The sequence below is a fragment of the Phascolarctos cinereus genome, unplaced genomic scaffold (genome assembly GCF_003287225.1).
Source record: "Phascolarctos cinereus isolate Bilbo 61053 unplaced genomic scaffold, phaCin_HiC Scaffold_4;HRSCAF=312, whole genome shotgun sequence".
In the NCBI taxonomy this organism is placed as follows: Eukaryota; Metazoa; Chordata; class Mammalia; order Diprotodontia; family Phascolarctidae; genus Phascolarctos; species Phascolarctos cinereus.
Window position 1 is genome coordinate 719,902,065 of NW_027555847.1, and position 6,000 is coordinate 719,908,064.

Consider the following 6,000-nt stretch of genomic DNA (forward strand, 5'->3'; position numbering starts at 1 on the left):
TCAGAAGAGGTGATGTCAGAGCTGGGAGAGATCTCAGAACAGGGAATGTCAGCAAGTCACTCCTCTCTCTGAGCTTCCTTCAGTTTCTTCATTTGTAAAATGAGGCTAATCATATTTGCACTAGGTGCCTCACAAAGTGAATGGGAGGAAATAGGTTTGTAAACCTGAAGGTGCTCTGGGAATGTGTGTTATGTCCCCCCACAACCGTCGTGTAGCTTTTCCTGATTTCCCCCAATTGCTGGTACCTTCTCTCCCTACTTACCTTTTCTATTAAACTTCCTCTGTATTTTGTATGTTTTTTTCACTTGTTTTCGAAAATTCATTTTAGTTCATTAATTTCCAGTTCATTTTATGTCTCCCCCAGTTGAACAATAAACAATAAAAATAAAATCCTCCTAACAATTTGCATAGTCTAGCAAAACGAATTCCCCCATTAGCAGTGCTAGAAAACGGATGCTCCTGGTGCCTTTGGAGAGACCACAGCAGCTCTGGGAGGTGGTGAGGAGTGCATTCCACCTTGGGCTTCCGGGCTCCTCATTTCCCACTGCAGTGATCAGAGTTTAAAGTCTTTCCAAGCTGTTTTTCCTTAGACTGCTGTTGTCATTGGATAAATTGTTCTCTGTCTTCACTCTGTATCAGTCTAGCACAGATGTCTCCTCAGTTACTTCTCAAACTGCCATTTTGTAATTCCTCATAGGCCAATGGTGGTCCTTTACAATTTATATCACAATTTGGTTAGCTGTTCCCCAACATGTGGGCATCTCATCAGTTTTCAGTTTGAGGCTACTACCAAAAGAATATTTTTGTAGCTATGGATGCTGGTCCCCAGGTGGCACAGCAAATAGAGTGCTGGGCTTGGAGTCAGGAACTTGCTCTTAGTGAGTTCAAAAATGGCCTCGGACACCTTATTCAAGCTCAGGTCCCCTAATTGTTTGCCTCAGTTTCCTCATCTGTCAAATGAGTGGAAGAAGGAGATATCAAACCACTCCAGCCAAGAAAACGCCAAATGGGGTCACAAAGAGTCAGACACAGCTGGACAAGAACGATACACTTTCTTTGGGGTACGGTTTAGGTCAAATGGTGTGGATGGTTTAGTGACTTTGAGGGCTTTGCTCCGAATTATTTTCATAAGGGCCCAAACCATTTCACAGCTCCACCAACAATGTATAAGTGTGCCTATTTTCCCATGACCCCTCCAATATTTGTCATTTTCCACTTTTGTCGTCTTTGCAGAACCCAGGAGGTGCTTTATTTTGCATTTTTCTAATTGTAGACACTCCATCTCCCTACTCTGCATTTTCACTGGCTGTCCCCCATACCTGAAATGCTCTCCCTCCTTATCTCTGCCTCCTGGCTTCCTTTAAATCTTCACTAAAATGACACCTTCTGCAAGAAACGTTTTCTGGTTCCCCTTAATGCTAAAGATTACCTTCCATTTCCCCTCTATATCTTGTTCATTTGAAGTTGTTTGTATATTTTCTCCCCCATTAGACTGTGAGCTCCTTGGGGACAGAGACTGTCTTTTGCCTCTTTGTATCCCCAGAACTTAGCACAGTGCCTGGCTCACAGGAAGTGCTTGATATGATTTGGAGAAATTTGGAGGATTTTAACTTGACATGATTTGGAGGAATTTAGAGCATTTTTTCATAGGTTGTTAATAGCCCGGATTTCTTCCTTTGAAAACTGCCTGTTCATACAGACTTTGACCATTTATCTATTGAGGAATGTTTCTTAGTTGAATAAAATGTAACCAGTTCCTTATATAGCTTGATTATCAGACCTTTAGAAACTTGCAGCAAAGATTTTCATCCCAGCTGCCTGTTTGTCTTGTGATTTTGACTACAATTATTTTGTTTGTACAAAAACTCTTAAATTTTGCATATTTTTCCATTTACTCTTCTTAAGCCTCTCCTTCCTTATTTATTTTGTCTGTTACATATATTGTCTGTATCCACTCTGGAGTCCTTATACCAACTCTCACTTGAACTGGTAAGTCAGCTCCCAAAACAAGGCTACATCTCCCCTTCAGGAGTCTAGGGGTACCCATGAGGGGTTTAGGCTGACTTAAGCCTGCATTCTGGTGCATTCTCCCCAATATCAACCACTTGTTAGCCAGTCATCTCTTCTATATCATCTAACCACTGCCAATAACATCTCCTCAGGCTCATCAATACCATCAATTAGTGCCTCCATGTCATTTAATCAATTAGCATCAATTAACTTTTACAAAAAAGGCATTTACTCAAAAGACATAGCAAGGACAGAAGTATCAAACCCATCCCTCTGAACTGAAGGCACACTCTCTCCTCTACTACCTCCTTCTTTGGAGAGAATGAGTTCAAAGTTCCAAGTTCACTTCCAAATGCATATAACCAATGGGCAGAGTCTGCACCAGTGCATCAATCCCCAGCTAGGCTGGATAAAGCAATTTACTCCTCAGGGCCACTATGGTGCACTGGGCCAAACTCAGGCATGGACTCTACTTCCTAGAGCCCTGCTACTCTCCTGACCTTTCAAAGCCCACAAGGTCCCAGCCTAGTCCATTCCGTTTCCAATACCCCTTCAACAAATAAAGGAAAGGATACCTACAACAGGGCCATAAGCACCAGCAAGTCCATTTTTTAACGGTGCTCTCTCGACCTGGAGGCTAACAGCAGTTCTTAGCTTCTCACTAGAGCACAGCAGGACATGAAAGAGAGTGAGTTATCCCTGTGGGACTCTTCTGCTTCCAGCTCAGCAGTCAGTCCAGTAAATCACGCAGTGAGCTAAATGAAAACAATCACAGAATACCAGCACACAGCCCAAAGCCCACGCAGGAGATGGCATCAGGCAGAGAACCCTCTGCATGCTCCTAAGAGCTGGGTTCTCATTGACCAAGCTCCCATTACATGTGTACGTGTTGTCTACTATGAAAGAACGTAAGCTCAGTGAGGCAGGGACGATTTCACTTTTATGCATGTATCCTCAGTGACTAGAATACAATAGTTATTTAATAAATGTTTGTTGGGTGAGTGAGTGCACATTATAAGAGCCAATGTGGACTTTTAAAAAGACTTTAGGGGGACATGAGGTAGACCGTACCAAAATAAGGAGGCTTTGAGCGCAGGCTTGGTGATGGACCATATGAGTGTCCCATAAGAGTAAAACAGGTCTGACTGATCCTGTCACTCAGTAAACTCCAGTGACTCCCTATTATCTCCAGGAGCAAATACAAAATGCCCTGTTTGGCACTCTCTCTAACCTGGCCCTTCCCACCGCCCCATCCACCTTACACCGCACTCCCTGTGTGTTCTCTTTGACCCCGTGACACTGGCCTCCTGGCTGTTGCACAAACAAGACCCTCTGTCTCTTGGCTCTGGGCATTCTCTCTGGCCACCCTCCATCCCTAGAATGCTCTCTCTCCTAGGTGAACCAATGGATAGACTCCTCTGCTCCAACTACTGACCTCCCTGGCTTCCTTTAGGTACCAACTAAAATCCCCTGCTACTGTAGGAAGCTTTTCCCAATGCCTCTTAATTCCAGTGTTTTCCCTATATTGATTATTGTTAATAATCTTAATTAAAATTTAATAACAATAATAATTAGTCAAGGATAGTGATGATAATAATAAAGGAGGGGATTATTATTTCCTCTGTTAATATATTGTATCCAATTGTATATATTTGTGTTCATGTTGCCTCCCCATTAGAATGGAAGCTTCTTGAGAGCAGAGACTGACTTTTGCCTCTTTTGTATACCCAACCCTTGTACATGGTAGGTGCTTAATACATGTTTATAGATTGATCTGGAGTTCACATCCCAGCTCTGCTACTTGCTCCCCTCGTGACCCGGACAAGGTGTTTTACCTCTCTTTGCCTCAGTTTCCTCTTTTGTAAAACGAGGGGAGTTGACTGTGTATCCTTTGAGGCCTCTACCAGCTCTAGGTCAGTGTTCCTAGGCTGGCGTTTAAGATGGTGCCCCTAGGCATGGCCAGCTTAGGATTTGTACCACTAGAGGGAGCCCCAACACCAGAGAGCCCACGGCCTCTCTTCTACACAAAGCTTTTCCCGATCCCTTTAGTGCTGGGGACTCTCTCCCTCTTCCTCAAATGAGCATTTCCATGTAAGCTCTCCGAGGGCAGGGACTGTTTTCACTTTTCTCTTTGCCTTCCCAGTGCCTAGAGTTGTGCCTGGCACATAGTAGGGGGGTAATAAATGCTTGGGTCCTTCCCTCCTTGTATCCCCAGAGTACCCAGCACAATGGTAGCACATAGTAGGTGCTCAATAAATGCTTCTTGGGCTGAGCTGGGTCCTTAAGCTAATAGCAAGTGCTACACACACACACACACACACACACACACACACACACACACACACATACACACACGTAGAAGTTTAACAAATATGTAGCAGGAGAGACCCCTTGGATCTCAATCTGCACATGGCTCAACCCCTGAATCTCAGGGACTGAGATAAAATCAGGAAATAAAGTCACTGAGTCACATATGTCCACCCCCAATCCCCTGGGACAGAGCACATGGCCAGCTCCCCGGGATCATCTCTGTTACAAATATTTGTTGACCAGCTGAGTGTGAGATCTGAGGAGAACCTTCATCACTTCTTTTTTTCTTTTTTTTTTTTAGGCAATTGGGGTTAAGTGACTTGCCCAGGGTCACACAGCTAGTAAGTGTCAAGTGTTTGGTCTGAGGCCCGATTTGAACTCAGGTCCTCCTGACTTCAGGGCTGGTGCTCTATCCACTGTGCCACCTAGCTGCCCCAAACCTTCATCACTTCAAGAAGGGGGAGTGGCACACTGCTAGACAAGAGTTCAGATGAAAAAGATCAGGATCTTGGTGGACTACAAGTTCCATAGTCAGCATCTTACATAGCAGCCAAGAAAACAATGCCGTCTTAGGCAGTGGTAATAGGAGGTTAAGTATGGACATCTTTCATCCCGTGATGACCTATCAAGAGACAGCGTAGGGGCAGCTAGGAGGTGCAGTGGATAGAGCACCGGCCCTGAAGTCAGGAGAACCTGAGTTCAAATCCGGCCTCAGACCAAACACTTGACACATACTAGCTGTGTGACCCTGGGCAAGTCACTTAACCCCAATTGCCTAAAAGCAAAAAAAAAAAAGAGAGAGAGACAGCATAGTGAGCAGGACCAGCGCCCTCTTCAGAACCCAGCTGGAGTATTAGGGTCCATTCTGAGCACTTCCGAATCTTAGTATAAGGGTAGGGGCCATGGAGTCAATCAATCAATCACCCCATATACCTCAGCTGCCTCTATCACGAGACACCTGCCTTGGGTTCAACAAACAGAAGCATGAAGTAACAAGGCTTAAACACTTCTATTGAGTTAGTCAATTAAAGGCTTTAGGCTTAGAGAAAGAAGTTGGCGATTAATTGAGAAGTCCTACAAAGGTGTTGGAAATGAAACAATGATGGTTTTTCAGGAAGTGTGTTTAGATTGGATCTAGTTATGTCCTGTGGAATTTGTATAAAACCAGCATCTGGGTATCTGGCAGCAGTGTTGAAGCTGCCCCAGGCACTCTGCCCCACCCAAGGAGTCTTGAGGGGCCTGCAGGGAGAGCAGAGGAGAAAAGCTGGGACCCCAGCCTCAGGCTCAGCCTCTGCCTCAATCTCCTCCTCTATCCATTTGAGCACAGGATGACACTGTGGACTTTAGAGGGTGGGAGGATCCGAACTTTTTCACCATCATCCTAACTAGCCCAAGCAGTAGTGTCTACACTGGAAGCCAAGGACAAGAAGACACACCGACTCTTTTTTTTTAATAATTTATTTATTTTTAGTTTTTAACATCAATTTCCATAAGATTTTGAGTTTCAAATTTTTCCCCCTCCCTTTCCTCCACACCCTCCCCAAGATGGCATGCAATCTGATATAGGCTCTACTTATACATTCATATTAAGCATATTTTCACATTAGTCATGATGTAAAGAACAATTAGAACTAATGGGAGGAAACACAAGAAAGAAGCAATAAAATAAAACAACAAAGG